The following is a 21,545-nucleotide window of genomic DNA, read 5'->3' as shown; positions in this document are numbered from 1 at the left end:
CGGGATGTTACAACTTTGTGGTTTACAACAATAAAAAGGCTGCAGTTTGATGGTTGTAGCTTGTGGGTTTTGTCGGACCTAAGGTTTATTGTGTGGGATTTGGTGATAGTCGTGGGTTGGTATTAAGGTGGTGATGAAGTTGGTTCATCAAGAAAAAAAATAAAAAGGTATGTATATATCTATTATGTATGTGTGTGTATATATCTTTATAGAGAAAGAGCTTGAGAGTGAGAGTGAATTAGTAGCGAGGGTGTTGATGAATTGTGTTCTCTTCGTTCATATTTATATGTATTGACCTTTGATAGGACGCGTAACAAACTGGAGACAGGGTTCTTCAAACAAGAAGAAGAAAACAAAAAAAATAAGTCAGATAGTGATGGGCTAACATTATTGTACAATTTCTACTAACAGCTTGATTTGATTTAGGTTGTTTGTATTGAGAAGTTCATCTGGACGGGTAACAAGTTGGAGATAGGAAGGACATATAGAATGAAATAAAAAGAATAAAAGCTGAAAACGATTTCTAACAGATTTTGTTTGCATTTGTGATCGAATTCGATCTCGTAACAAGATTAGAGACAGAAGACAAAAGTAAATAAAGTTTGATTGTGATATGCAACCGATTGGAGTAATTTAGTTCCTATAGTTTATATTTATCTGGATTTTTCCTTTGATGGAATTTGTGATTTGTACGAATTTTGAAAATCAAATAAAGTGTGATAGTTACATGAAACAGATTCTCACTTTAAATCAGTATTATGATTTTATATAAATAATATTAATAATTAATAATTATGATTATATTGATAATAATATAAACACTAATACTAATAATAATAATAATAATAATAATAATAATAATAATAATAATAATAATAATAATAATAATGCTAATAATAATAAGAGTATTAATAACAATAATATGATGATATTAATAATAACAATAATAATGATCTTAATAAGTTTAATAATAATTAATAATAATAATAATAATAATAAAAATGATAAAAAATAATAATATTATTAATGATACTGATAATAATTTTAGTAATAATAATATAACATCTTATACGATATCAAATTTCATAATAATATTAATAATACAAATATTAATATTAATATTAACATCAATAAGGAAAGTAATGAAAAAATATTAATATAACAATTATATTCAAACTTGTAATTTTATTTTAATATCTTACAATTTATTGATTATATCATATTTGTTAATTATATATTATTTTGAATCATTAGTATTTTTTAATTATGTATATATTTATTTACAAACAATTGTTCGTGAATTGTCGGGAATAGTCAAAGGGTAACTGAATTCATGTAAACGGTTCAAAAATGTTATGACTCGGTTTAACAGACTTTGCTTATCGTGTCGAAATCATATAAAGATCAAGTTTAAATTTGGTCGGAAATTTTCGAGTCGTCACAACTAGTGGCCAGGTACACCTTGTGTGGAGAGGCAGGATCCTTTTGGTCCCAATAAATCGGCGACTATTCGGAACAACCAAGTCCAACCGTTTATTCTAGACACCACTTTATCCGGAATATCAAATTGTGTAAAGTCTACAGAGAAGACATGGTTCACCATGATTTAAGATAACGTAGTGTTGGGATAATTGCCAGACACTCATTAGATAGATATACCTTGTGTAAACACTAGATTCCCTATTAAATTATTTCTTGATTAGCATGTCATGAGGAACTAGGCTATCGTGATTCTGATCGGATTGACTATGCTCAACTCCTGATGCTTTATCCGGTTTAAGGATATAAGTGGCCCATCTTAGATGCAATGCATACCTTGGGTGTAGTGACCCGAACTTTCCATGTTTATATATATTAAATGAAATTGATATTTACATGATTAAGTGTTTCCAACATGTTAAGCAATCAAACTTATTAAGACTTGATTAATTTAATAGGTTTCATATAGACAATTGACCACCCAAGTTGACCGGTGATTCACGAACGTTAAAACTTGTAAAAACTATACGATGACATATATATGGTTATATATATAGTTAACATGATTTTATTATAAGTATGTATCTCATTAGGTATTTTAACAATGAGTTATATACATAAAAATGAGACTATTAAATTAAGAAACTCGAAAACGATATATATAACGATTATCGTTATAACGTCTTACTAGGTACATATGAATCATAATAAGATATTGATACATTTGGTTAATTGATAATGCTAAAAACGAACATATATTTCATAGCATTATTCCTCAAGAAAGACAAGCTTTTAGTTGCAATTGTTCTATTTACAAATGATATTCGTTTAAATAATAAAAGGTGAAGACAAAAGACAGATTCGACGAATTGAAGACGCAAACGACCAAAAAGCTCAAAAGTACAAAAGACAATCAAAGAGGTTCCAATTATTGATAAGAAACGTCTCGAAATTATAAGAGTACAAGATTCAAAACGCAAAGTACAAAATATAAAATTGTACGCAAGGACGTTCGAAAATCCGGAACCGGGACCAGAGTCAACTCTCAACGCTCGACGCAACGGACTAAAAATTACAAGTCAACTATGCACATAAATATAATATAATATTTAAATAATTCTTATAATTATTTATATATTATAATAAATAATAAAAACCGTCGGCAAGAAAGACTACAAACCAGAGTGAGCTGTAATTGCAAACTCCGCGACTCGCGGAGTTTGAAGGCCAAAAAGGCCGCGAGTCGCGGAGCACCAAGTTTCAAAAATACCTATAAAACCAACCGAATTCTGATCGCAAAAATTCATCTTTTTCTTCTTCTCCTCATACGTAAAAAATATATATATGTTTATAATTTATATTTTAATTTTAATTATAATTCTAATAATAAGGGTATGTTAGCGAATGTTGTAAGGGTGTAAGTCGAAATTCTGTCCGTGTAACGCTACGCTATTTTTAATCATTGTAAGTTATGTTCAACCTTTTTACATTAATGTCTCGTAGCTAAGTTATTATTATGCTTATTTAATCCGAAGTAATCATGATGTTGGGCTAATTACTAAAATTGGGTAATTGGGCTTTGTACCATAATTGGGGTTTGGACAAAAGAACGACACTTGTGGAAATTAGACTATGGGCTATTAATGGGTTTTATATTAACTAAACAATACCTTGTTAATTTAATATACAAACTTATAATTTGACGTATTTATATATAACCACATACGCTTGACTGGGTACCGTGGTCGGGATATCTATACATACCAATAATTATTCATTTTACCGGATACGGAACTGGATTAATAGTTAATAAACTTGTTGAAACAGGGGTGAATTACATTCAAGGGTAATTGGTGTAATTGTTAACAAAGTAGTAAAACCTTGGTTTACACGCAGTCGATAACCTGGTGTATTCATTAAACAAAGTATTAAAACCTTGTTACAATTCGAATCCCCAATTAGTTGGAATATTTGACTTCGGGAATAAGAATAATTTGACGAAGGCTTTCGCTCTTTATATTTATGACTGATGGACTATTATGGACAAATCCGTATGGACATATTAAATAATCCAGGACAAAGGACAATTAACCCATGGGCATAAAACTAAAATCAACACGTCAAACATCATGATTACGGAAGTTTAAATAAGCATAATTCTTTTATTTCATATTTAATTTCCTTTATTTTATATTTAATTGCACTTCTAATTATCGCATTTTTATTGTTATTGTATTTAATTGCACTTTTAATTATCGTACTTTTTAATTATCGCAAGTTTATTTTATCGCACTTTTATTATTCGCAATTTCATTATCGTTATTTACTTTATGCTTTAATTTAAAAGTCTTGTATTTATTTGGTTTTAACTGCGACTAAAGTTTTAAAATCGACAAACCAGTCATTAAACGGTAAAAACCCCCCTTTATAATAATAATATTACTTATATATATATATTTGTATTTTTATAAAAGTAAACTAATATAGCGTTAAGCTTTGTTTAAAAAGATTCCCTGTGGAACGAACCGGACTTACTAAAAACTACACTACTGTACGATTAGGTACACTGCCTATAAGTGTTGTAGCAAGATTTAAGTATATCCATTCTCTAAATAAATAAATATCTTGTGTAAAATTGTATCGTATTTAATAGTATTTCCTGCTAAAATTAATAACTATTTTATACCCCTTAGCTTTGACATCAAGTATTTTTGGCGCCGCTGCCGGGGAAATCTTAAACGCCGGAAGCGCAACGCTAATAATAAAAAAAATAAAAAATAAAAAAAGATTTTTAGTTAACTTTTATTAAAATTCATTTTTGTAAAAATACGTTTTAATTATTCAAAAAAATATAAAAAGAAAAATTTATATATTTTTAAAATTTTGTTAAATATTTAAGTTTTAGAAAGTTTCTTTATTTTTATTTTATAAAAATATAAGTTTTATTTAAGTATTTTGTTTTTATTTAAAAAAAAAATAATCAAAAACCGAAAAAAAAATATATATATAATCCTAGTTTTAAGATTTTTATTATAAAATATTTCTATTTAGATATAAGTTTTTATTATATAAATACTTTTATTAAAACAGAAAATTAAAAACAGAAAATAGAAAATTAAAAAAAAAAAAACGCGTCGAGTTTTAAACTGTCCCAGGGTTGAATTTTGAAACCCCGCGACTCGCGGGGTTTGTTGTTTGAAATACCGCGACTCGCGGAGTAATTCTGACACCGACAGAAACCCTACTGCAATTAATCACGGAGTAATTATTAATTAATTATTATTATAAACCCTAATTATTAATATTATTATAATTAGTTTTATTTTAATTTAAGTTTTATTTAATTTATATTTTAGTTTATTAAGTTTAATTAAATTGTAAAATTAATAGTTTAATAAAATAAATAATATAAAAATAATATTTTTATAAAAATTGTACTTTTTACAACTTTTTGTATATTTTTATATTTTGTCCCTTTTTAATTGTTTTAGCATAATATTTGTATTTTTCGCTCATATTTAGTTTTAAACTTTGTTTTTGCCATAGTTATTTTTACTCCTAGATTTTTAGTCTTTGCCGTAGAATTCCTTAAGTGCTTTTTCTTTAGACTAAGATTTAGGTACTTTAGAATTTTGCGACACCTTTTTAAGTTTTAGTTTCTTTTTAAGTTATTTCCATTTGGGATATAGTTTTTCCTGTAAGCTTTAATATTTTTAGACACCTTTTACTATGTATCAATTATCATTCCAATTAGTAATCTCAATTTGCGATTATAATTTTAAGTTAGTTGTAGTAATAAGGTTAGGTTAGTCAAGTATTTTTAAGTTTTATAAGTTTCTTTTATTTTTCCGTCACCTTTTATTTTTCAACCAATTTTCTTTTTCAATCTTTTTCCGACGAACTCTTTTTCTTTCTTATTTCTCGCTATTCTAGTTTTAGGACATAGATTTTTATTCTACTTCTTATCTAAATTTCTTAAAATTACGAAAATTTATTTTAAGTGGTTAAATTAATAGACATCAAAATTTTCTGGTTCGTAGTAATAGTTGGATTTGTACGTGGACCGGGTTATTGGAGCCAAACAGTCCTCAATTATATTGAGACCAAACGAATCCTGCCCCTCTGCTGCATCTTTTGGCTATTCGAAACGTGGGCAAAATCAGAAAAGTCTATTGGTTGGATAACTTATTATAATTTTTCTTTCCTTTTAAAAACTAATAGGATATTCAGTGAATGCACCGAGCAAGACGTTCACCACCTTTTGTACGTTCACCACCTGTAACTAGATCAAGACATTTAGCAAATATAACCGCCGTTGATTTTTCTTTAGAATCGTCATCCAGTCTACCAAGTACTTCAGTTCAAATTTCCGATAATCAATTTTTTGAACCCGACCTCACAATTGAGAATCCGGAGAATATTCAGGAACGGTTCGTAGATCCTGAACCACTAAACTTTCCCCCGGAACCACCAATCATTCAAACAGAGATTGTTGAGGAACGAACCATTAAATCAGAATCCTCTAGTGATTCCGATTCAACAAATTCAATTATGGAGAATCTGGAACCTTTAAGTATGGAAGACCGAATGAGAGCTAAATGCACTGGCCAAGGTCACGCAATTACTCATCCAGACATTAATGCGCCAGATTATGAAATCAAAGGACAAATTCTACACATGGTGACTAATCAATGCCAATTTAGTGGTGCGCCGAAGGAAGATCCAAATGAACATCTACGTACCTTTAATAGGATCTGCACACTATTTAAAATCCGAGAAGTGGAGGATGAACAGATATATCTCATGTTATTTCCCTGGACTTTAAAGGGAGAAGCCAAAGATTGGTTAGAATCGTTACCTGAAGGGGCGATTGATACATGGGATGTTTTAGTTGACAAATTTCTTAAACAATTCTTTCCTGCATCTAAAGCCGTAAGACTTCAAGCAGAAATTGTTACGTTCACACAAAAACCGAATGAAACTCTATATGAGGCATGGACAAGATATGGAAAGTTGTTAAGAGGATGTCCGCAACATGGTTTAGACACCTGTCAAATAGTACAAATATTCTACCAAGGATGCGACATCACTACAAGGAAAGACATAGATATAGCAGCTGGTGGTTCTATTATGAAGAAAACCGAAACTGATGCTTACAAAATTATTGATAACACTGCTTCCCACTCACATGAGTGGCACCAAGAAAAAGACATCGTTAGATCATCTAAAGCAGCTAGAGCCGATTCTAGCCATGACTTAGATTCCATTTCCGCAAAGATAGATGCTGTGGAAAGACGAATGGAAAAGATGACTTAGGATATTCACTCAATACGAATTAGTTGTGAGCAGTGTGGAGGACCACATTTGACAAAAGATTGTCTCAGTATTGAATTAACAATGGAACAAAGAGAGAATATTTCATACATAAACCAAAGGCCTGGAAATAATTATCAGAATAATTATCAACCGCCAAGACCGATTTACAATCAAAACCAGAATTATAACAGAAATATTCCATACAACAACCAACAAGGTCCTAGCAATCAACAAGTATCCAATAATAATTACAATCAGCAAAGACCGAATTTTCAAAACAAACCACCACAACAAACCGATGATAAAAAGTCGAATTTAGAAGATATGATGACAAAGCTAGTTGAAACTCAAACGCAGTTTTTCACATCTCAGAAACAAACCAATGAACAAAATGCTCAAGAATTTAGAAATCAACAAGCTTCTATTCAAAATCTGGAACAAGAAGTAAGTAACCTAGCAAGGTTAATAGGTGAAAGAAAACCGGGAAGTCTACCTAGTGATACAAATACTAACCCCCGGAATGAAACAGCTAAAGCTATTACCACAAGAAGTGGTACAACACTTAAACCACCTGAAATACTTGTAACTTCTGATGAAGCTATTCCTACTCCACAAGAACCACAACCTGATCAAGATAAGGAAAAAGAACCGGTAGTTGAAAAGGTTAATGAAGATAACACAGTTAAGGATAAACCTTATGTTAAACCATATCAACCACCACTTCCTTATCCGAGTAAAATGAATAAAGAAAAACTTGAAGCCGAGCAATCCAAATTCTTGGATATGTTTAAACAGATAAATGTAAATCTTCCTTTCATTGATGTGATTTCAGGAATGCCTAGATATGCTAAATTCTTGAAAGATCTAATCTCAAATAGAAAGAAAATGGAAGAACTCTCGACTGTTACTATGAATGCTAATTGTTCAGCAGTGCTGTTGAATAAGATACCAGAAAAACTATCTGATCCAGGAAGTTTCACAATTCCATGTTTTCTGGGTAGTCTTAGTTCAATAGATGCATTGGCAGACTTAGGTGCTAGTATAAATCCAATGCCGTATTCACTATACGCTAAACTAGACCTTGGAGAATTGAAACCAACCAGAATAAGCATACAACTAGCCGATAGATCAATAAAATATCCTAGAGGGATAATGGAGAACATGCTAGTTAAAGTTGGTACTTTAGTATTTCCAGTAGATTTTGTTGTTTTGGACATGGAAGAAGATTCTCAAGTTCCTCTCATATTAGGAAGACCATTCTTAAACACGGCTAAAGCAATGATAGACGTGTTCGGTAAGAAACTGACCCTAAGTATAGAGGATGAGAGTGTTACCTTTTCAGTTGATAGAGCAATGCAACAACCACAATCTGCAGATGATACATGTTATTATATTCAAACTATAGATGCACATGCAGAATTATTAGAAGAATTTCCAGAATTACAAGGAACAGGAGAATGTTCTTTAGGAGAAGGTAATGAACCAATTGATGAAGCTGAAATGTTAGCTACACTTATAGCTAATGGATATGAACCAACAACAGAAGAAATTCAAATGCTAAAAGAAGAAGACAGATATCGATACAAATCATCGATAGAAGAACCTCCGAAATTATAGTTAAAGCCACTTCCAAACCATTAGGAATACGCTTATTTACATGGTGAATCTGAATTACCTGTAATAATATCGTCTTCTCTTACTGAAAATGAGAAATCACAACTCATTTCTGTGTTGAAAGCTCATAAACCAGCCATTGCATGGAAGATTCATGATATTAAAGGAATAAGTCCTTCGTATTGCACACATAAAATCCTTATGGAAGAAGGTCATAAAACGTATGTGCAACGCCAACGAAGACTAAATCCTAATATGCAAGATGTAGTTAAGAAAGAGATTATTAAACTGCTAGATGCAGGTTTGATATATCCAATTTCTGATAGTCCATGGGTAAGCCCAGTTCAATGCGTGCCTAAGAAGGGTGGCATGACTGTCATTACAAATGAGAAAAATGAGCTTATTCCTACTAGGACTGTAACAGGATGGCATGTGTGTATTGATTATAGAAAATTAAATGACGCCACCAGAAAAGATCACTTTCCCTTACCTTTCATAGATCAAATGTTGGAAAGATTAGCCAGAAATAGTTACTATTGTTTTCTAGATGGATTTTCCGGATATTTTCAAATTCCAATAGCACCCGAGGACCAAGAGAAAACCACATTCACGTGCCCTTATGGTACTTTTGCTTACAAACGCATGCCATTTGGACTTTGTAACGCCCCTGCAACCTTTCAAAGGTGTATGATGGCGATTTTTCATGACATGATAGAAGAATGCATGGAAGTATTCATGGATGACTTTTCAGTCTTCGGTGATACATTTAAATCATGTCTATTTAATCTGGAACGAATGCTAATTAGATGCGAAAAATCAAATCTAGTACTTAATTGGGAGAAATGCCATTTCATGGTTAAAGAAGGCATCGTTCTTGGACATAAAATTTCAAAAGAAGGAATTGAAGTGGATAGAGCTCAAGTGTGGGAATATTTGATAATGCTAAAAACGAACATATATTTCATAGCATTTTCCTCAAGAAAGACAAGCTTTTAGTTGCAATTGTTCTATTTACAAGTGATATTCGTTTAAATAATAAAAGGTGAAGACAAAAGACAGATTCGACGAATTGAAGACGCAAACGACCAAAAAGCTCAAAAGTACAAAAGACAATCAAAGAGGTTCCAATTATTGATAAGAAACGTCTCGAAATTACAAGAGTACAAGATTCAAAACGCAAAGTACAAAATATAAAATTGTACGCAAGGACGTTCGAAAATCCGGAACCGGGACCAGAGTCAACTCTCAACGCTCGACGCAACGGACTAAAAATTACAAGTCAACTATGCACATAAATATAATATAATATTTAAATAATTCTTATAATTATTTATATATTATAATAAATAATAAAAACCGTCGGCAAGAAAGACTACAAACCAGAGTGAGCTGTAATTGCAAACTCCGCGACTCGCGGAGTTTGAAGGCCAAAAAGGCAGCGAGTCGCGGAGCACCAAGTTTCAAAAATCCCTATAAAACCAACCGAATTCTGATCGCAAAAATTCATCTTTTTCTTCTTCTCCTCATACGTAAAATATATATATATATATATATATTTATAATTTATATTTTAATTTTAATTATAATTCTAATAATAAGGGTATGTTAGCGAATGTTGTAAGGGTGTAAGTCGAAATTCTGTCCGCGTAACGCTACGCTATTTTTAATCATTGTAAGTTATGTTCAACCTTTTTACATTAATGTCTCGTAGCTAAGTTATTATTATGCTTATTTAATCCGAAGTAATCATGATGTTGGGCTAATTACTAAAATTGGGTAATTGGGCTTTGTACCATAATTGGGGTTTGGACAAAAGAACGACACTTGTGGAAATTAGACTATGGGCTATTAATGAGTTTTATATTAACTAAACAATACCTTGTTAATTTAATATACAAACTTATAATTTGACGTATTTATATATAACCACATACGCTTGACTGGGTACGGTGGGCGGGATATCTATAAATACCAATAATTATTCATTTTACCGGATACGGAACTGGATTAATAGTTAATAAACTTGTTGAAATAGGGGTGAATTACATTCAAGGGTAATTGGTGTAATTGTTAACAAAGTAGTAAAACCTTGGTTTACACGCAGTCGATAACCTGGTGTATTCATTAAACAAAGTATTAAAACCTTGTTACAATTCGAATCCCCAATTAGTTGGAATATTTGACTTCGGGAATAAGAATAATTTGACGAAGGCTTTCGCCCTTTATATTTATGACCGATGGACTATTATGGACAAATCCGTATGGACATATTAAATAATCCAGGACAAAGGACAATTAACCCATGGGTATAAAACTAAAATCAACACGTCAAACATCATGATTACGGAAGTTTAAATAAGCATAATTCTTTTATTTCATATTTAATTTCCTTTATTTTATATTTAATTGCATTTCAAATTATCGCATTTTTATTGTTATTGTATTTAATTGCACTTTTAATTATCGTACTTTTTAATTATCGCAAGTTTATTTTATCGCACTTTTATTATTCGCAATTTCATTATCGTTATTTACTTTATGCTTTAATTTAAAAGTCTTGTATTTATTTGGTTTTAACTGCGACTAAAGTTTTAAAATCGACAAACCAGTCATTAAACGGTAAAAACCCCCCTTTATAATAATAATATTACTTATATATATATATTTGTATTTTTATAAAAGTAAACTAATATAGCGTTAAGCTTTGTTTAAAAAGATTCCCTGTGGAACGAACCGGACTTACTAAAAACTACACTACTGTACGATTAGGTACACTGCCTATATGAAAGGACCCGTTCATATACATTATAAACGATTCACAATAGTTGATTACATTGCGAGGTATTTGACCTCTATATGATACATTTTACAAACATTGCATTCGTTTTTAAAAGACAATCTTTCTTTACATCGAAAATTGACACGCATGCATACCATTTCATAATATCCACTATCCAACTATAAATTGATTTAATAATAATCTTTGATGAACTCAATGACTCGAATGCAACGTTCTTCGAAATATGCTATGAAAGACTCCAAGTAATATCTTTAAAATGAGCAAATGCACAGCGGAAGGTTTCTTTAACACCTGAGAATAAACATGCTTTAAAGTGTCAACCAAAAGGTTGGTGAGTTCATTAGTTTATCATAATCATTTATTTCCATCATTTTAATAGACCACGAGAATTTCATTTCCAGTTCTCATAAATATACGTCCCATGCATAGAGACAAAAATAATCATTCATATGGTGAACACCTGGTAACCGACATTAACAATATGCATATAAGAATATCCCCTATCGTTCCGGGATCCTCCTTCGGACATGATATAAATTTCGAAGTACTAAAGCATCCGGTACTTTGGATGGGGTTTGTTAGGCCCGATAGATCTATCTTTAGGATTCCCGTCAATTAGGGTGTCTGTTCCCTAATTCTTAGATTACCAGACTTTAATAAAAAGGGGCATATTCGATTTCGATAATTCAACCATAGAATGTAGTTTCAATTACTTGTGTCTATTTCGTCAAACATTTATAAAAGCGCATGTATTCTCAGTGCCAAAAATATAAAGGGTAAAAAGGCAAATGAAACTCACCATACTGTATTTCGTAGTAAAAATACATATAACGTCATTGAACAAGTGCAAGGTTGACCTCGGATTCACGAACCTATATTAATTATATATATTTATATGTTGGTCAATATTTGTATAGCAATTTAGGTCAGGTCATAGTGTAATCCTATCCTATAGCTCGAGTCTAACTCTACAGTATAGTAACATGTTATATTACTCATGCTCAATTAAGATTCTAGTAAAAGGTGACGTGTGAAACAACGTAACACAAATGGTTTCATAATCATAAAATAGTATTTTATGTTTTTTTTTTTTTTTTTTCTTTTTTTAAGAGAAAATCAACACAAAAAGTTAACTGAAAAGTTAACAGGAAAAGTCAAAGTTCAAAGTCAAAAGTCCAAGGTTAAAGTCAAAAGTCAAAGGTCAAAGTAAAAATGAGGTCGCATGCAAATATATAATAACTTATACAAAAATGATTTTCGGTCAAACATGACTAAACGGGCCACTTCAGCTATTTTTAGAAAAATTATCAGAACTCCGATTGATAAACGGCCAAAGATAAAAGTTACATATTACCAAAAAAAATTAAGCATAAATATTACAGAAGTAAACTAAACCTAGACAACTCGTAGTTGCCAACGCGTTTTCGGCGTTTCAAAGTTAATTTTTCAGCTTTAATAAATTTACAAAAGTGACCGAGTAGCCTACTTTGGAGATTTTTAGAAAATTCCTCAAAACTCGTATTGATAAACGGTCAAAGCCTGAAAATTCTCGTTACCACAAAGATATAACATGATTTTTGGCAAGAGTAAACACATATCAGGCCGACCATGACAACTGATACAAAACTGACATTTTTAAATAAAAAAGTTTCAGCTCTTTTTAGAATTTTAAAATGTGACCAAACTGTCAACTTTGATGATTTTTAGAAAAATCGTCGAGACTCGAATTGACAAACGAATAGAGTTGTTTATTAGACCTTACAGCAAAGAACTCAGTGGTATTTTTTTTTATATATGAAACAACGCAGATCAGCGAGAATTTCAGTTCTCGTTTCAACATTTCATCAAAATTTGCAAAACTTCTTTTGTCCATAACTTGACAACTGTTCAACGAAACGAGACGTGCTTTATATGAAAATTCATCTACTCGACGAGTAGAATCCAAATAATCACTTTTTATAACCCAGAAAATTAGTTCACTAATTATCATCAGCAATTTTAATTACGAAATTAATTATGCAATTTGTTTATTTCATAACTTTCTAACCATTACTTGGATTCAAGTGATTCTTAAACCAAAATTCAACTATTTTTCGCTAGCTTTCCAATGACATGCATATCTTATACCTTATCTCAATCGCATATGTAACTAATTCAGGAATCAACATAACCTATCTAATGGCAATATCAAAAGTACAAGTATGCATAATCCTATATACTCGAGCACTAGTCAGGGATACACTATTAGTATGTAAAAATTAAATTATGAGTACTCACATATCAATATTGAGATTCAATATTGCAGGAAAGGTACGTAAACGCAACGGAGATGATAAACACTATATTGACCTCACGAGCATACCCATGAACCATACTCAATCACCTCCATAGCTATAACTCATAATTTCCTTAATCTTATCCCACTCGAAAAAACAACTTCGAAATCACTCGGGCAGCACTCCGTCGTAATATTTTATGTATACTAATAATATCTTGAGATAATACGGAGTAAATATATATATGTAAATCGATTGAGAGAGTTTAGAGAAAACTATTTTCAAGTTTCTATGAAATAATGAAACCTATTGAATTCTATTTATAATAGATTTTTGAATTATTAAAGTGAATTATTAAAGTATGAATTATTAAAGTGAATTATTAAAGTATGAATTATTAAAGTGAATTATTAAAGTATGAATTATTAAAGTGAATTATTAAAGTATGAATTATTAAAGTGAATTATTAAAGTATGAATTATTAAAGTTAAAGTAAAGTAAAAATAAAGTAAAGGTAAAGTTTAAGTATGGTAAAAGTATAAAACTATGTACGTATAATACGCGTATAAATATATATAATATTAATTTAAATCGTTATATATATTTAATAAAATAAAATATAAATATCGTTATCTTTATCATAGTAGTTAAGTAATGAGTTGTCAAAAGTGGTTCTAGATATTTATAAAACTTATATACGTTTTAATAATAAAGTTCTTTTTAAACTGAAAACGTTTTTGTACGTTTGAAACTAAATAGATCAATCGAGTCTTTATGAGATTCAATCTTCCACTATCCTTTGTCTAGTTCTCAATGATTGACAATTTGTTAATATTTATAAATCACTTTACCATTTTCCGAATATTGTTAAAATGAAAAGATTTCTCAAATCAACGTGGGCCTTTCAACAGAGACTTGTAATCATAATTCAATATATCTGATAATTCAATCATTTGATCTTATCTTCTAATTCCATTGATAAACATTTTGAAACAGATACAATCATATAAAGTATTTAATCTAATATTTTGTTTACGTTTCAAGTTATAATATATATACACATATACATATATAATCATATTCGTTTAATGGTTCGTGAATCGTTGGAACTTGGTCGAGGTTGAATGAATGTATGAATAAAATTATTGAAATTTAACTTAACAAATATTGCTTATCGTGAAAACATATAAAGATTAAAGTTTAAATTTGGTTGGAAATTTCCGGGTTGTCACAGTACCTACCCGTTAAAGAAATTTCGTCCCGAAATTTGAGTGGAAAGGTCGTGAATGATAATAAGTATGTTATCATGATGCATACGGGCTGAAAATTAGAGTTTTATCATCAGCGAATAATTTGGATAAACAATCTATTTATATGAAGAGTACGAATGAAGCTAACATAGAAGAGTGAAATGAGTAAGTGTAGATTCATCTTATCATTTGACGTAGATATGATTGATTCCCAGATTTTAAGGGATTTGAAGAAAATCTTCTTAATAAGATTTGACTCTCCGGTAATCAAGGGAATTAGGATCTGCTTTAAATGCGATCGTCCATTTTAATTGTTCTGTCGGAGATTTTCTTATAAATTCACCTCCTTCATTTCCTTACAACTCACACCATCTGTTGATGCATTTTATGCAAGTCCCTAGACATCTACCCACGTCCATTACAGGTACAACAGTTTACAGGCCACCATGATTGCTCGTTATTATCCTATCCGTGGTTGTATGTGGTTACAGGAACTACAGGAACGAGATTTAGATGTTTGACTATGTTAGACTTAGTCAGACGTACGAGTGAAGCCTCACTAGTACGGCTGACAGGCTCATACGCATGGTTGATGCTGAGCTAAGTCACAATTACAACCTAAATGATAAGACACGAGTGAGTGATCACCCGTACGGTTGATGAAGCCAACTCGTACGTGTGATGAATGAATCGTATGGGCGTGTCAACAGCAGGGGTATATAAAGTCTTATGTTCTTCATTTTAGGTTAAGCCTCTCATTTATTACACACACTCAGATCTAGTGAGCTCCTTCGATTCTCTCTCAGTCCAAATCACCCAGGTGGTGAATAATAGCTCTAGGTGTTGATCTAATTACACTTGATTTAGTTGTGGTTTGACTAAATTAATCAAAAAAAAAACTTAACCTATTCACTAGAGGGTTTGATTCACTTATTCTGCCATTGTGTGAGTTAAATCTGTTGATTTCTAAGTTCCTAGTCATGTTTCATCACCTTCTATTCTTTCCCCCTCAACTCATATTTTAAAGTATTCATCAATATGCTCCATCCAGTTCTGATTCTCGATATACTTCTAACTTTCATATCGGTCATTCTTCTTTTTTTTCATCTACCGCCGGAAGAATCTATTTACTTCTACTATACTCTTGGGTTTATAGTGTTCCTAGTTCTCCCGTGTCTTTATATTGCTATATGCATCGATATATATGGTTTATAATTTCTGGTATGTCGTTGGGCTTTATATGTTCCCTTATATTTCAAAGTCTCTGCTTCTGTCTTCTATAATCATTATCATTCACAGTTAATGCTCTCTTTTATTTGCTACAATTTATACCCCAATTTATATTTCGAAGTTTTGTCCTTTCGTTTCTTCTTCTTGCGATTAAGCACCGCTTGTAATGGTCCAAAATTCACAGATACGAATTTCGAAATGAACATTGTTAATGTTATAGGAAGGAAATTGTGATGGCATGATCTTGACTTGTCAAATTACTAAAATACCTTGGAAAAGGCCGAATCATCAAGAAATATTTTCTTGATATTTTAGAGGTTAAATAGAATACAAGAGTCGTATAACATGGCACATGATGATGTTATGATCTGTGAATCATCACGTTCCATTTAGAAACTCAGCATGACTTACTGTAATATAATCACATTGATCAAGTGTCATTATATTATACTAATTCATGCTTCAGTTCCCAACACTACTTCAAAATATTCCTATTTTAAACTTGAATGTTTCAGAATTTAGAAACTAAAATAGTTTCTTTTATGATGTAATACAGATAGCGCAAAGAGGTAAATGATTTCAAATAAGAAAAATTAATATCTTCAGAAATATGGAGGATATTTATAATGAAAGATATGATGATATTTTAGAATTTCTAATATCAGAGGATGATGAAGAATATTGTCCGCAGGGGGTTTAGAGTCGGGAGCAAGGTATTCGTTAATGACTTCAGCAGATACTGAATTATTTGGATCCTTTGAAGTCAGGTTCAGTCTTTGTAATTTGTCCACAGCCTCCTTCCTACTTTACTCAATCCGTTTTCCAGTTCTAAGACTTCTCTTTTTCTGCGCTTTGCCAGCACACCTATTCATTATCATCAAACTTTTACTGTTAAGGTCGTTTATAGTTTTTTTTTTTGCTGCTTCATCAGTATTTTTCCATTTTCGTAGTTCGGAGTGTTTTTCAGAATCTTCACATTCAAATTAAATCCAGAAGATAGACGTTATATATACACATATAACTGTTGGCGTAGACATGCTGCGAGATTTCAAAATACTGATTGCTAATTCCCAATGATTCGTATGGAAATTCTCATTACAAGATGCGAATGAGTAAATGATGGGGTTTCAATGAATAATTATAATGACTTTTTGGAGAGGCTAAATTCAAAGGGTAATGAAGTTGTTGATACATCTGTTAATAATGTGGTGGAATGTAAAAGGTTCCCTGGTAACGATGGTGTATATCTCAAGGTTATAATAAGGTTAGTCTGACTGAAAAGTCGAAGTTGACTTGCTGGAGCTGTGACAAAACTGGCTACTTTGAATAGGAGTCGCAAAGTTATTTTTGCTAATAAATGCTAGAGAATCTGACGCGGATATGTTGTTTAAACTTTTACTTTGGTTTCAAGAGTTTTTCAGGTACATAACTGTGGGTAACATGTGGTTGGATCATCATCTCGATTGCTCATCATTTGAAGTGTCTTCAGAAATTTTCGAAGGGTTTGAACACAGATTGTAATCATTAACATACATTTGATGTTCTAACACAGTTTTGAAGTCAAAATATAGCTCTGATACCAACTGAAAGGACCCGTTCATATACATTATAAATGATTCACAATAGTTGATTACATTGCGAGGTATTTGACCTCTATATGATACATTTTACAAACATTGCATTCGTTTTTAAAAGACAATCTTTCTTTACATCGAAAATTGACACGCATGCATACCATTTCGTAATATCCACTATCCAACTATAAATTGATTTAATAATAATCTTTAATGAACTCAATGACTCGAATGCAACGTTCTTCGAAATATGCTATGAAAGACTCCAAGTAATATCTTTAAAATGAGCAAATGCACAGCGGAAGATTTCTTTAACACCTGAGAATAAACATGCTTTAAAGTGTCAACCAAAAGGTTGGTGAGTTCATTAGTTTATCATAATCATTTATTTCCATCATTTTAATAGACCACGAGAATTTCATTTCCAGTTCTCATAAATATACGTCGCATGCATAGAGACAAAAATAATCATTCATATGGTGAACACCTGGTAACCGACATTAACAATATGCATATAAGAATATCCCCTATCATTCCGGGATCCTCCTTCGGACATGATATAAATTTCGAAGTACTAAAGCATCCGGTACTTTGGATGGGGTTTGTTAGGCCCGATAGATCTATCTTTAGGATTCGCGTCAATTAGGGTGTCTGTTCCCTAATTCTTAGATTACCAGACTTTAATAAAAAGGGGCATATTCGATTTCGATAATTCAACCATAGAATGTAGTTTCAATTACTTGTGTCTATTTCGTCAAACATTTATAAAAGCGCATGTATTCTCAGTCCCAAAAATATAAAGGGTAAAAAGGCAAATGAAACTCACCATACTGTATTTCGTAGCAAAAATACATATAACGTCATTGAACAAGTGCAAGGTTGACCTCGGATTCACGAATCTATATTAATTATATATATTTATATGTTGGTCAATATTTGTATAGCAATTTAGGTCAGGTCATAGTGTAATCCTATCCTATAGCTCGAGTCTAACTCTACAGTATAGTAACATGTTATATTACTCATGCTCAATTAAGATTCTAGTAAAAGGTGACGTGTGAAACAACGTAACACAAATGGTTTCATAATCATAAAATAGTATTTTAGGTTTTTTTTTTTTTTTTTTTTTTTTTTAAGAGAAAATCAACACAAAAAGTTAACTGAAAAGTTAACAGGAAAAGTCAAAGTTCAAAGTCAAAAGTCAAAGGTTAAAGTCAAAAGTCAAAGGTCAAAGTAAAAATGAGGTCGCATGCAAATATATAATAACTTATACAAAAATGATTTTCGGTCAAACATGACTAAACGGGCCACTTCAGCTATTTTTAGAAAAATTATCAGAACTCCGATTGATAAACGGCCAAAGATAAAAGTTACATATTACCAAAAAAAATTAAGCATAAATATTACAGAAGTAAACTAAACCTAGACAACTCGTAGTTGCCAACGCGTTTTTGGCGTTTCAAAGTTAATTTTTCAGCTTTAATAAATTTACAAAAGTGACCGAGTAGCCTACTTTGGAGATTTTTAGAAAATTCCTCAAAACTCGTATTGACAAACGGTCAAAGCCTGCAAATTCTCGTTACCACAAAGATATAACATGATTTTTGGCAAGAGTAAACACATATCAGGCCGACCATGACAACTGATACAAAACTGACATTTTTAAATAAAAAAGTTTCAGCTCTTTTTAGAATTTTAAAATGTGACCAAACTGTCAACTTTGATGATTTTTAGAAAAATCGTCGAGACTCGAATTGACAAACGGCTAGAGTTGTTTATTAGACCTTACAGCAAAGAACTCAGTGGTATATTTTTTTTATATATGAAACAACGCAGATCAACGAGAATTTCAGTTCCCGTTTCAACATTTCATCAAAATTTGCAAAACTTCTTTTGTCCATAACTTGACAACTGTTCAACGAAACGAGACGTGCTTTATATGAAAATTCATCTACTCGACGAGTAGAATCCAAATAATCACTTTCTATAACCCAGAAAATTAGTTCACTAATTATCATCAGCAATTTTAATTACGAAATTAATTATGCAATTTGTTTATTTCATAACTTTCTAACCATTACTTGGATTCAAGTGATTCTTAAACCAAAATTCAACTATTTTTCGCTAGCTTTCCAACGACATGCATATCTTATACCTTATCTCAATCGCATATGTAACTAATTCAGGAATCAACATAACCTATCTAATGGCAATATCAAAAGTACAAGCATGCATAATCCTATATACTCGAGCACTAGTCAGGGATACACTATTAGTATGTAAAAATTAAATTATGAGTACTCACATATCAATATTGAGATTCAATATTTCAGGAAAGGTACGTAAATGCAACGGAGATGATAAACACTATATTGACCTCACGAGCATACCCATGAACCATACTCAATCACCTCCATAGCTATAACTCATAATTTCCTTAATCTTATCCCACTCGAAAAAACAACTTCGAAATCACTCGGACAGCACTCCGTCGTAATATTTTATGTATACTAATAATATCTTGAGATAATACGTAGTAAATATATATATGTAAATCGATTGAGAGAGTTTAGAGAAAACTATTTTCAAGTTTCTATGAAATAATGAAACCTATTGAATTCTATTTATAATAGATTTTTGAATTATTAAAGTGAATTATTAAAGTATGAATTATTAAAGTGAATTATTAAAGTATGAATTATTAAAGTGAATTATTAAAGTATGAATTATTAAAGTAAATTATTAAAGTATGAATTATTAAAGTGAATTATTAAAGTATGAATTATTAAAGTTAAAGTAAAGTAAAAATAAAGTAAAGGTAAAGTTTAAGTATGGTAAAAGTATAAAACTATGTACGTATAATACGCGTATAAATATATATAATATTAATTTAAATCGTTATATATATTTAATAAAATAAAATATAAATATCGTTATCTTTATCATACTAGTTAAGTAATAAGTTGTCAAAAGTGGTTCTAGATATTTATAAAAGTTATATACGTTTTAATAATAAAGTTCTTTTTAAACTGAAAACGTTTTTGTACGTTTGAAACTAAATAGATCAATCGAGTCTTTATGAGATTCAATCTTCCACTATCCTTTGTCTAGTTCTCAATGATTGACAATTTGTTCATATTTATAAATCACTTTACCATTTTCCGAATATTGTTAAAATGAAAAGATTTCTCAAATCAACGTGGGCCTTTCAACAGAGACTTGTAATCATAATTCAATATATCTGATAATTCAATCATTTGATCTTATCTTCTAATTCCATTGATAAACATTTTGAAACAGATACAATCATATAAAGTATTTAATCTAATATTTTGTTTACGTTTCAAGTTATAATATATATACACATATACATATATAATCATATTCGTTTAATGGTTCGTGAATCGTTGGAACTTGGTCGAGGTTGAATGAATGTATGAATAAAATTCTTGAAATTTAACTTAACAAATATTGCTTATCGTGTCGAAAACATATAAAGATTAAAGTTTAAATTTGGTTGGAAATTTCCGGGTTGTCACACTATAAGTGTTGTAGCAAGGTTTAAGTATATCCATTCTCTAAATAAATAAATATCTTGTGTAAAATTGTATCGTATTTAATAGTATTTCCTGCTAAAATTAATAACTATTTTATACCCCTTAGCTTTGACATCATTAATTATGTTAAATTATAAGTAAATATATCATTAAGTGTATTAACAATGAACTACATATGTAAAAATAAGACTACTAACTTAATGATTTTGAAACGAGACATATATGTAACGATTATCGTTGTAACGACATTTAATGTATATAGATCATATTAAGAGATATTTGTACATCATAATATCATGATAATATAATAATTTAAAATCTCATTTGATATTATAAACATTGGGTTAACCACATTTAACAAGATCGTTAACCTAAAGGTTTCAAAACAACATTTACATATAATGACTAACGATGACTTAACGACTCAGTTAAAATGTATATACATGTAG

This window comes from Rutidosis leptorrhynchoides, chromosome 3, assembly GCF_046630445.1.
Source record: "Rutidosis leptorrhynchoides isolate AG116_Rl617_1_P2 chromosome 3, CSIRO_AGI_Rlap_v1, whole genome shotgun sequence".
Taxonomy (NCBI): Eukaryota; Viridiplantae; Streptophyta; class Magnoliopsida; order Asterales; family Asteraceae; genus Rutidosis; species Rutidosis leptorrhynchoides.
This window is presented reverse-complemented; position numbering follows the sequence as displayed.